The 13,056-nt window shown below is 49.5% G+C and overlaps 1 protein-coding gene across 2 annotated transcripts in view; it reads right to left on the minus strand.

Annotated features, from left to right (window-relative positions):
• Positions 1-13,056, minus strand: part of LOC144768705 (microfibril-associated glycoprotein 4-like) — a 676,294-nt gene that overhangs the window by 201,204 nt on the left and 462,034 nt on the right. The gene's annotated exons all lie outside the window — the stretch shown is intronic.

Raw genomic sequence — 13,056 nt, forward strand, 5'->3', positions numbered from 1 at the left:
CGTTCTAAAGGGCGGGTCATCCAACGTGTCCGGCCGGAGCCGCCACGTTGGAATCGGTGTAGACCCGTTCATCCAGGCCAGGGTGAGCAGCAGGGGATTGTGATCTGATATTGTACGTGTGAGGTATTCTGTGCGAGCAACTGCCGGGAGAACCTGATGAGAGCATAGGAATGCGTCAATGCGGACATGTAGGTCGTGCATGCTGGAATAGAAGGAATAGTCCCACTCAGCCGGGTGTTGTGCGCGCCATACGTCAGTGAGATCCCACTGCCCTTGCCAATGCATCCTATGTTTCGCTAGCCTGTGCACCGGGGAAGCATGGAGCGGTGGGTGTGACCTATCCAATGTAGTGTCCGCTATAGAATTAAAGTCCCCCCCCCCAGCAATAGTGGGCCTGCGAAGTAGGTTGCTAAGCGCATGGAGAGTTTAGTGAAGTAAGGCGCCTGTTCAGTGTTGGGCGCATACACGCTGCATAGCGCTATAGCACGGCCCCTGAGTAAACCCTCAACTGCTACAAAACGACCCTCCGGGTCCACAGTATTCCTAGTGACTTGGAAGGGGATCCCAGCCCGAATCCATAGCAGCACCCCCTTGGCAAACGCCGAATATGTGGTGTAAAACAGGTGCCCCCGCCACCTCCTTTGGAGCGCTACCCCCTCCTGTTTGGTCAGATGTGTTTCTTGTAGGAAGGCGATGTGAACCCCTCTGCGGACTAGGTAAGAGTGAACTTTGTGCCTTTTAGTCATTGAGTTCAGACCCCGCACGTTCCATGATACACATTTTAACGATCCCACACTATCCATAGTCTTGGCATTGAAGGCTAAGAGCCCTGTTCCACAGTGGCCAGACACCAGTACAGTAATGGCCCCCCGTCCCCCTTCCCCAACTGGTTCGTTCCCCACCCCCTTCGCCCTACATCCCCCCCCAGCTCCGCTCTCCTTCCCCTACCCCCCTCCCTGTCCTGAGTAACCCCAACATCTCTAGACATCCACCCCCCCTAGAACAGGACCTAACTGCAGAAGAGTTACCCCCGTCCAAACAATTGAGCAAGGTGCTCTCAAAACTTTCTAGTCCGCAGTCTGTACTGCGGTGGCCTTAGGGGCCTCTGGGTGCGTGTACTAGCTACCGTAGCAAAATCAGCGTCCCTTTTCCCATTCACCCCTCTATGTACATCCGAACTCACGATTGATCAGTCTCACGTCAGCCTGCTCCATCGGCCAGGTTCGCCATTCCCTCCAGGTCGACGCTGCCAGCCCCCACATCCCCCAGTTCAAAACTCAGCTGCCGAAGACCTCCTCCGCCGTTTGCGGCGTTACCATCGGGCCTTTCACGCTGTCCACCTCCGACAGTTCAGTTTCCGACCCTGTCTGCTTGTCCTCCGAGATCGATTTCGAGTCCCCCTCCTGCTGTGGTACCTCCGCTCCCGAGACCTCTTTCACCGCTTGCAGTGCTGCCTTCCTTTCCACCGTCGTCTGCGATTCCGTCAGTCGCTTCTGATGTTGGCCCCTCTTCCGAATTCGTCTTGATCTCCTGACCGAGCCCCGTTGGAATTCCTCCGCGGCCGCCCTTTGGTGGGCCCCATCCGTTCCAGCCTTGTAGGAGTCCCACCAGTCCCAGGCATCCGCTGATGAATTGAAGAACAGTGCCTTCCCATCCACCGAAATTCGGAGTCTCGCCGGGAATAACAGTGAATATTGCAGTCCCTCCGTCCGCAGTTCCTTTTTAATGGAGAGGAATGAAGCTCGTTGCTTTTGGGTTTCAAAGGTGTAGTCCGGAAACAACGTGACTGCGCTATTGTCAACTTGGAACGGGCCCGCTTCCCTTGCTCGTTGCAGAAGCCAGTCCCTATCCCTGTAGTGGAGGACTTTGATCACCACCGGTCTCGGGGGGAGCCCCGGTTTGGGGGGTCGGGCAGGCACTCGATGAGCTCTCTCCAGCGTGAAGAAGGGGGAGAGGCCTTCTGGCGCCACCACTGTCCGTAGCCAGTTGTCCACATAACCCAGCATGTCCGTCCCCTCGCTTTTCTCCGGAAGGCCCACCAGTCGTACATTGTTCCGCCGGCTTCGGTTTTCCGCATCTTCCGCTCTCCTTTCTAGCGTCTGGATACGCTCCAGGGCGTCCGTAAGTTTTCCTTCCAAGGCTTTCTGTCCCGGCACCACTTCCTTCAGGATTATTTCTGTGTCTTTGACCCTGTCGGCCAGTTTCCCATGGTCTGCCCGCAGGAGTCCCAGACCCGTCGACACCTGAGCAATGTCTTGTTGCAAGGCGGTCCTCGTGGCCGCTATAGCTTCCAGGATTCTGTCCTGCATCGTTAGCAAGTCCGACTGGGTATGCGGCATGGCGTCCGGGGCCTCTGTGGCCGTTCCTGCGTCACCTTTTGGTCCTTTCGGTTTCCCCATGCCTCCTCCGGGCCAACCGCCGGGCAACCGTGGAGGCGGTCGAGACCGACAGGCCACTCAGCCGGTTGGTCGGTCGCTTCGTCGATGCAGAGCCGTCGCCGCCCAGACAGTTGTAGTCCGCGGTCCGTAAGGCCAGGGGCACCCACCCGAAGCCGGCTTGCCGTTATCCGCTCCCCGCCACAGGCCAGTTCGAGCCCCCGTGCCGCTCACTGGCGTCGTCTCCTCGCCTCCCCCCACCACAGCGGGCCGCCGAGGCCTCCGCTGTCGCGCAGGGTGTCCGCGTGTAAGGGATCCTCACTGCCGCCGGTGCAGGTCTCCCAGTGGCGGGCCTGGACGTCGTTCTAGAAGTGGGGTCGCCAGCCTCTACTGCCACCCAGCAAGCAAGCCACCCGCCGGCTGGGTTCACGGTCGCCAGGCAGTCGCCTCTTCGCAGCTGTCGGTGTGTGTCACAGCTCCCTGCCGGGTCCCAATCTACCCACCGCTCCGAAGTCCTCACTCACGATCTCACCCCGCTGTGGTCGGGTCGTCCCGCTGGTCAGCGCCACGCTGAATGCCCCGTCAGGTCGTCGCAGGGTGTCGCATACTCCGACAGGCTCCTCCCGGGTGGTGGGCAACGAAGCGGGGCAGCTGGGCGTGGGGGGGGGCCACGACCCCCGGGAATGGGCGCCCTGCCCGGTGACTCAATTCAGTGTTGGAGCCCGCCGGGCCCCCACCCAGGCTCTGCAAAGTGGGGCTGCTGGGTCCTCAGTCTGGGCTCGTTCTCCGCCTCACCGGTGTCGAGCCACCTCTCACTCAGCCTCCTGCTTCTCTGGTCCGAGTCCGCTCAGGCGCCTCTGATCGCTCGTGGGGGTGCCCCGCTTGCGCTCTGGGCTTGGCGGTGTCCTCGCTTCCCGCCCCTTGGTCTTCACTCGCTAGCGCAGGATCGGGCGCCGCAGCGCCGCCGCCAGAGCCGCTCAGGCCCAGAAGCCGGGACCTCAATTTTGGAGCCCCTCAGGGGCACGGAACGCACCCTCCTCCACAGGGCCGCTGCTGGGTTCTCCCAGTCCGCCGCTGGTTCCGCCCCGACCTCCGCGCTCCAGCAGCCACTCTAGGACCGCTCTCACCTTGCACAGTCGGCAGTAACTAGTTTCTGGGTGCCAGGTCGCCCAGGGCGCAGTCCGGCGGTTCTCGGAGTTCTACGCCGCCATTTTAGGTTTTCGTCCCGTCCGGGACCGGCGGGGCCGCAGCACTGGTTGTGGGCGATGTTTACGCCCGGCGCGCTTCCCGGGCAGGCTCCGATGTCTGGTGCGGACTCGACCCAGTTTTCACGGGGAGTCCGCGCTGTTTAAGGGATAAAATAAGGATTTATTGGGCTAGGGACGGGAGCCTCGTTAGGCTGCGTCTGCTGGCATCGGCTGCTAGCCACGCCCCCCGAGACAATTCAATGTATGACAATTATTTTGTGGGTGCAAGTCAATGTCAAGACACCTATAGAATTAGAGGGGTTTGGGGATTTAAAGAAGGAGATGATCCTGTTTTTCCTGGAATGTATTTCATTTGTGGGAACAGAGCTTATTATAGATTACCAGACCATTGGTATGGGACATGTTATGTGGGTTTGGTCTTTCCAAAACTTTTTCATGTAGATAGAAGTACTAATGGAAAGCGTGAGATAGGCAAAGTTTTGAGTAGGAGAAGAGAAAGTGTGTTAGAAATAATAGGAGATATATTTGGAGCACTGATACCAGCAGTGGGAATTTCGTTCAATGCAAATAGAATCAGAAAATTGTCTACAATAGTTGATTGATTATCAACAGATACAGCAGGAGGATTCCTGGTGGTAAATACTGAAATGGTTTCGATGAGAGCTATGGTTATGCAAAATCGACTTGCCCTTGATATAATTTTAGCAAAAGAGAGAGGAGTCTGTGGCATTTTAAAAGTTCAACATTGTTGCACTTATATCCCAGATAAAAGTCAGAATATTGAAAAGTATATTATAAATATTACAGATTTGCATAGAGAAATTGAACCACTGGAGGTTGAAGGTGTCCTTGAAAGGCTGGGTAACATTTTTTCAGCAATTAAGCACTGGTTCCAAGAAATAGGTAGTTCAATTATAGGTAAAATACTAATACCGATAACAATCCTAGTGATAGTAATTTTTATGATAAGATTATGTTGTATATACAAAGGTAGAAGAGATTTTAGAAAGTCAATAAGAAAAAGGAATGAGGTACAGCAAGCAAGAATGAGAGAAAAGAATGAAATAGAAATGGAAGAAATAAGAGAAAAGTTTTTCAAAGATTCAAAAGAGAAAGAAACAAAAGTATAAATGACATTAACAAAAGAAATTGAAACATATTCTGCTAAATTTTCCAAAATTTTGTGAGTTATTTGGTGATAAAATCACCAGATGAGGGAATTGATGGAGCGAGGTGGCAAACGCAAAATTTTGTGTACCCCTCTTGAAGTCAATGTCCCATATGGTTAACATTTACTAAAAGGTATGTTTTGTGAAATTAATCAACCATAGAATAAGATGCACACATTTTATTATACACAGGAGTATTAATTTTGCTTGCATGTTGCAATAAACTCGCTAATATGGATTGTTATTGTGTTGTGAATTAATGTGCAGCTTAGTTATAAACAAACGCAACCTAAATATGCTTACTGTACACGTTTTTTGTGCTAAGCGGTGGTCGATTATGTAAGTATAAACGCATTTGTGTGGCTTATTTGCTAGGTAACAACTAATGGGGAAACATTAGTATGGTGAGAGGTAAACAGAAAGGTTTTTTTCAATAATTAACATGAATTTGTGTTTGTTTCTATGATAGTTCCAAAAGTGGCCTCTGAGGCCTAAATAAAAGATGGATGCTCGGGTAAACTGTGAGCAAGAGCTTGACAGTGCAGGCGCGCCAAAAGCCTGCAAGTCAGAGAGAACTGCCTGTGCTCGAGGAAGTTCAAGGCTACCTTGGCTCGGAACCTAGGATGGGTGCCAAACATGGACGCTTGAATGTTGTGATCATGGGAAAAGGTGCCGATGTTTCAACTAGAGGAACTAGCTAAGCTATGGACTGTCCTAAAACAAAGACCCTTTATTTTTCTGCTGAACCATCGAGAAAATGATGTTGTAATGGTGAGATGATGCTCACCCACCCCGAATTTGTCCAATCAGAGTTCGAATAAGTAGTGCTAGATACATTTTAGATAGATTAAGTAGGAAATTAGGGTATAAAAACCCCTGGTTTTGTCTAGAAGGGGTTGCTTTTCCCGATTTCTACTGGAAGTGCTGCCCAACTGAGGACCGATTCCTGGATGTAAGACTTTAATGATCTTTACTTGTTTGCTTTGCAGGATTGAAGGATAAGATGAGGGTGTTAGTTAGGGATGTTAGGGGAGAATGAATTTGGAACTATCTGTTCTTTGCTAAACTTTAACTGATTTCTAAAATAAAGCGATTTTTTTCCTGAGCTCTAAATAAAATGATCATTTTTTTAAAATAAAGTTTAAGATTTACTGAATAAAGAATAAATTAATGCATAGATGTCAGACATAATAAAGTTTTGCTTTTAATAAAATTGGAAAAATTGAATTTTAAAAGCTGGTCTTGTGATTTTCCTACGCCTAATTGTCTTTCTAGCAGATCCATTGCCACTATGGTGGTGCGTCTGAATAATTAAATGTTTGAATAAAACCATGGTAAAGTGTAATAATCCGTAGGTGTAAATAATAACTGATTTAAGTAGGTTTTAGACACTCCACCAAGTGTTACAGCATTTCTCCAGTGTGATTCACCAAAAGCCTTGAAGCCAAGTGTAAGTGAACAGAGTAAACGTGCAGTGTTATGGGCCCCACTGACGAATGGTTGTGTGTTTAAAGGTTTCAGGGAAATGGTGAGTATGGATTAGAAATGATTTCTGGAGCCGCGCTGTAGCACCCGGACTACACTAAGCAAGTTCACGACCTCCGCAAATCCTTTCTAGGGGCCAAACGTAAGCTGCGCAAACTGAACCTGCACATGCTCCTGTACCGTGCTAAACTGAAAGTGTTGTTGGGATGCAAGGTGCATTTCTTCGACTCCCCAGAGGATATCTGGGAGTGGCTTGAGATCCAGGGAGATGGGCTGCACCCTGGGGAGATGCGGGGTCAGGAAAGACAGTGGGGAACAAGACCAGACAAGGGCCCCCGGAATCGCAGAGTGTACCTGAGTCTTGGCAACAGAGGATCACGGTGGGAGAGGATGGATCACTACATCTGAATGCCCCTGTGAACCAGGACATGACCACTAACTCGCTGGAAGCTGCTCTTGTTGGCCTGGATGTCCAGTCTCAGAATCTACAACTTTCAATAGACACTGTGCCTGAGACTTTGCTGGAAGAGGCCCTGGAGGGAGAAAAGGACTAAGTGATTAATATAAAAGCTCTGGTATTATTAGTAAAACAAAAAGAACTGCAACGTAACCACTTTAAGCATGTACAGTAAAAATGTATAACAATACTTGCTGATGTGGTGAGAAATTGTTGGGTGCTCGATCGGAGGGAGGGGGCGGGATTTGGTCACTTGACTATTGAAGAAACCATCCTTGGACCCCACTGCCTCCATCAATTATTGCCCCATAGCATGTCTCCCTTTTCCTGCTAAGATAATTGAAAAATTACTCAATAGGCAGTTATCTGATTACATTGAGAGTAACCACTTACTAGACGATACTCAGTTTGGCTTCAGACAGGGCCACAGGACAGAGACGGCCTTGATTAAAGCAACGGACGAAATCAGGGTAATTATGGATCAGGGCGGATCAGCAGTACTTATACTACTGGACCTATCCGCGGCTTTTGACACGGTCGATCACTCTATTCTGATCGACCGTGTCGCATCTCTTGGCATTAATCATCTTGCAAAGGACCTCCTGGCATCTTTTCTATCGGACCGTACGCAAACTGTCAAACTGGGTTCCTACTACTCTCCCATCTTTGCGCTTCCCTGTGGGGTGCCGCAGGGTTCCTCGCTAAGTCCCACGTTATTCAACATCTACGTCTTGGACTTGGCGAGGGTAATCAAATCATACGGACTGAGCTTAACCACCTACGCTGACGATACCCAGCTGGTCCTAGCAGTTCACAAAGATGGAGCAGAACTAGCTTCAAGATTCCAGGAGGCGATGCTAGCCACCAGCTCATGGATGACCAATAACTGTTTAAAGTTAAACTCGGATAAAACCGAGGTCATGACGTTTGGAAATCCATCTCCCGTCTGGTCGTCCATCTGGTGGCGCAAAGATTTGGGCCTTCCACCTCAACCTGTCCCCAAGGTTAGGAACCTGGGAGTGATGGTTGATGACAAACTCCTTTTCAACCACCACGTTAATAATGTGGTATCCTCCTCCTTCTATCTTTTAAAGAAAATCAAAAAATTGATTCCCTATCTTCCATCTTCGTCGAGTAAAACCCTTGTCAAGTCTTTGATTTTTTCGAAAATCGACTACTGCAACGCACTCCTTCTTAATGCCCAAGAGAAAGTGCTGAATAAACTGTGGAGTAGTGTGGCTCACTGGTTAGAGGCAGCAGACCCGAGAGCAGAAGTCGGCCCGGGACCAGGGTTCAATTCCCGACGCGGCAGGGTCGTGGACCTGGGTCAGCGGACTCGATAATTCTCGCTTCGGTGCTTACTCTAATCAGGGGTTCCACTCGGCAACTCTGGGCATTAGCTTGCCTAATCTCCACAACGGCCCCACCAATTCCGGGGATGCCTGGCTCCACCTTGGGGACTCCCAGCAGGGACCATCCCACAGGGAAAGCCAGGACGGGTTCCCCAGAGTTATACAGCGCCGGGACGCCCCGTTGCTGGGGCAGCTGTGTGCTTTACAAGTATACTACATTTACATTTACATTTACTTCAGTCTGTGCAGAATGCTGCAGCGAGGGCGTTACTCCGGATTCCCAAATTTAAATCAATTACGAATGCCATTCGCCATCTCCATTGGCTTAGGGTCCGAAACCGGATCAATTTTAAGGCCCTTTGCATCGCCTACAAGGCCATTCATAACTCAGGGCCTCAGTTTCTTGTGGATGCCTTTCGCATTTACACTCCCACTAGAACTCTTCGCTCTTCTACGGCCCTTCCTCTCCCTGTCCCTCGGACAAAAACATCATCTTGGGGAGACAGACGCTTTCTTGTGGCCACCGCAAAATTATGGAACTCTCTTCCTATTTCCATCAGAAGTTGTCCCACTCTCCTAATCTTTAGGAAACAACTAAAGACCTGGTTATTTAATCAGTAGCGTCCTCTTGTTTTTTAGGCTGGTACTGTCCTATGCGCCGAGACACCCTAGGGTAGTTGTGCGCAATACAAATTTCCCAAACATAAACATAAACATAAACTTGTAGAAGAGTCATTTGAACAATAGAATATAGATGTGCAATAGGGCTAATGTCTCAAATGGCAGTGTGACAATGGCTAGGTACAGGCAAGCGGACTAGGGATAAAAGCTTATTGGTTGCCCCTGTTGGGCTTCTTGAGGATGCTGTGCACGTCCTGGCACGAGCAGAGGGTGGGCAGAATCATCAGTGATGTTAGCCAGGTATTGTCTGTAAGGGGAGGGGGGGTTCTGTTTAGTTTTGTGTTTATGTTTTAAGGCAAGCTATGTTATGAGGATGGGAGGGTCAAAACATGAGGGCGGTGAGTCCAGGCACATGGACGGACAGGAATTACGAACAATTGAATATGGCACGCGAGGTAAATTTCCTTAGTTGGAAAGTCAGGGGGTACGGCCCCTGCACCGAACAACATAGAGTCATTTTGTTTCTTAAAAGGCACAATATAATGTTTGCATGCCTGCAAGAGACTCATCTAGACAATGCTGGGCCTACGCGGTTTGCGAAGAAATGGAGGGGCCTGGTGTTTCACTCCTTGTATTCTACTTATGCTAGGGGTACTCTGATCTGGGTGGCTCCTAGCGCCCCACTCATGCTACAGTATGCTGAAGCTGATGTTGAGGGCCCCTATGTACTATTGAGGGGGAAGTTGGAAAGTAAAGCTGTAACCATACTGAACACTTATGCCCCAAATATCGATGAGCCCACCTTTTTATTTCACTACAGGATCTGATCACTGCAGAACTGGATGACCTAGCACTTTGGTTAGCGGACTTTAACTGTGTATTGGACCCTGATCTGGACAGATGTCCCCCCAGGAGGGGCACTAAGCCATGGATGACTAAGCAGTTGCAGAAGGTGATGCACGATCTGTGCTTAAGGGATGTTTGGAGAGACCATCATCCAACACAGAAGCTATACACATGTTATACACCTACACCTAATGCGTACAGCCAGCTAGACAGGGTCTTAGCAACGGAACACCCCGCAATCTTAGCAGCAGAAATAACTCACCTGTCACGCTTCCTGTCTGATCATGCATCAGTGTGCTGCTCGGTGCAGTGGGCTGCCAGGGAACAAGGCCTGCGCAGCTGGCAGCTTCCCGCTGATATCCTGGAAGATCAGGTCTGCAGAGAGACAATCTCAAACACACTGACAGAATACATGTCTCTCAATTGGGGCGCTACAGACATTAGAGCTAACTAGTGGGACGCAATGAAGGCGGTGGTCCAGGGGCAGCAATGGGATTGACGTATTGCATTCGGAAGCAATTGCAATCGGAACTGCGAGACAGAGAAGACTCACTAGCAGAGCTCCAGTCAGGATCACATGGTGAGGATGACACCCAAGAGTGAGAGCGTGCACTGCGAGAGCAGGTTGCAGATACATGGGACAGGCTGGACAATTACACACTTACCAAATATCGACAAAGATTACACGCAGACAGACGGAGATAAGTTCAGCCGACTACTGGCTTGGATATTACGCAAGGAACAGGTCCCCCCCACTCATCACAAGCCTATGCCGTCAGTCGAGTGAGCTGGTATTTATCTTTGCATTTACCTTGGAGCAATTTCAGCAGCACTTGGAGAAAGTGTACATGGCTGACTCGTTGGTCAGAGAAGAGTCCTACACTCCATTTTTGAAAGGTCTTTAACTGAGGAAGTTGTCTGAAGAAGCTAGGGTAGAGTTGGACGCGCAGATAACTGAAGAAGAGGAAGTGGAGGCAATAGCAGACATACTCAAGGCCAAGGCTCCCGGGGGTGATGGGCTACCAATTGAATATTACCAGGCATATTCGGCAAAGTTAGCCCAACCGTTGTTACAGACATTTAATGAATCCTATGAAAATGGGATATTGCCTCCAACGACACGCAAAGGTGACATTTGTATGATACCTAAATTGGGTGGTGACAGGCAGGACACGGCCGTTTAACGACCGCTGACAATGATTAACACTGAAGTAAAAATTCTATGTAAAGTGCTGGCCAAAAGACACGAGATATCTAGTTCAGGAAGATCATTGCAGCTTTATTACCGGGCAGTAGCACGTCCATGAATATACAACGCTTAACACATGAACTACACGAGACACAGACGGCCCCTGAGGAGATGATGCCGGTCTCCATTGACCTTGAAAAAGCATTTGATACTGTGGACCGGGGATACCTGCTGGAGATAATTAGGGTCTTGGGGTCGGGCCACGGTTCTCTAGGTGGGTTAGAATACTATACATGAAACCAGAAGCCAGGGTGCGACTGGATCAAACCGGGTCAGTGCAGTGGTCACTGGGGCGAGGTACACAGCAGGAATGCCGCCCTGTCGCCGTTGCTTTCTGCTCTGGCCATAGAGCCTATGGCGGTATGGGCCAGACAAGATTTAGGCAGCTGGAGCATACAAATAGGGAATACTACTCACCTTATCTCACTGTATGCGGATTACATGCTTTTCTATGTCACATACCCACAAGAGGCAATTCCGAAACTCCTGCAGTTGCTGGACCAATTTGCAACATATTCGGGATTGCACATGAACAGGCGAAAGTCTTTGGCTATGCCCCTGGCAGGCCTAGAGAACTCGGACTGGAGGAGCTGTCAAGTTTGGGACTGAGATGGGAGACAGGCCACTTTCGGTACCAGGGTGTACAGGTAGCACACCGGGACGCAAAAATACTTCAACTGAACATGAATAGGGTAGTTGAATCTTTGAGGCACTCTGTTTATGTGGCAGAAGTTCATGGAACGGGTGCTTGGACGGGCTCCATTTCACCTGGAGTTACCCATCTAGCAGTTAGTCCCAGTGCGAAGGATGGTACAGAGCATGTCTTTCCAGGCTTGGAGGGAGGGTGGTTGTATGGTTCTGGAGGACTTATATATAAATTACACTTTCATCACTTTTGAACAGGCGTGCGAGGGATTTGACCTGGGACAGGGGCAGTATCTCCGATATGCGGGCCTAGTGAAACTGGCCAGGGTTACGTGGCCCACTAAAGCAAATATGCCTCAGACAACCGAGACGCTTGACATACTGTTAACATGTGGCAGTGGGTATAGGCTAGTATTGCTGCTATATAAAGCTATGAGAGTAGATTCTGGGTCCCAAGCCCTTAAGGCACGGACGCATGGAAAGAGGACCTGCAGGTTCCATTAGCGTAAAAAAAGCTAGGTGAGGGTATTTCCATTAACACGCTAGGTATCTTACAATGCCCACCTCAAGCTGCTGCATTATAACTTTTTGCAACTGGTGTACATGCCCCACCGCATAGATGCCAGCCGTCCTCATGAATGTCCTAGATGTAACAGGGCCCATTTGGGGGTTCATGCACCTGGTGTCGTTGTGTCCAGAGATACAGCAGTACTGGATCAATGTAGTATTGAGGATCCAGGTAGGGGTAGGGACTTTGGTAGAGGCCTAACCATAACAATGTCTCCTGGGGCTGGCTCCGCAACCTAAGGAACGGAAAATGGCCAATAAATTATTACAACTCTCACTGGTATTGGCCAAACGGAGGGTAGCTATATGCTGGATGGGTACGGGCCCCAACATTCGAAAGCTGGATATGGGATGTGGAGGAGTGGTCTCTTGCAGAAGAGCTGCATATGAAAACCTGTCTGAAAGACGAGAAGTTAGATGAGGACATTCCACTAGGGAAAGTTATGCGGAGAGTTGTTAAACCCAACGGGCAATGGAAATGTTCAGGACAATGGATCCGACAGCAGCAGTGAAATGTAAAGTTGGTAATTGGGCAATACCCTAGCTATGTGCGATGGTAAGTATCCTGTTGTGCCATGACTTAATATATACTTACGATTTGTGTATAGGACATAGATGCAAATTAGAAGCATGCTGGATGGTGATATGAAGTTGAACTCTATGTACGACTGCTCAGTTGTTGTGTGAAAAATTGAATATATTATTTTTTTAAGTTCGCGCTATATAAAAATGGATAAATAAATAAACAATTGTAAAGCGCATTACTACACAGTGTGATAAACCTAAGACGCCAATCAATGCTCCAATACATAACTGACGAAAACCAAATGTGCACCGTGCATAACTGCAGGGAGGGAGCCAAATTTCTTTCCGGCACCGCTCTATCCGAGCAAGGGGCCAGCACGCTGCACTGAGGTGAGCCAACATTCAGCGGGGAGCCACTGCCCCTCTCGCTAAATAACTCCTGAAATGTTTTTTTTATCGCATAACCTAACGTAGCGCTCTTAAACTTCCCACCTTAAGGCTCAGCGCGCACTAAGGGGGAAAGAGAAAGATAAGTGGGCGTTTTACGACGATGAAGC

This window comes from Lissotriton helveticus, chromosome 7 (genome assembly GCF_964261635.1).
Source record: "Lissotriton helveticus chromosome 7, aLisHel1.1, whole genome shotgun sequence".
NCBI lineage: Eukaryota > Metazoa > Chordata > Amphibia > Caudata > Salamandridae > Lissotriton > Lissotriton helveticus.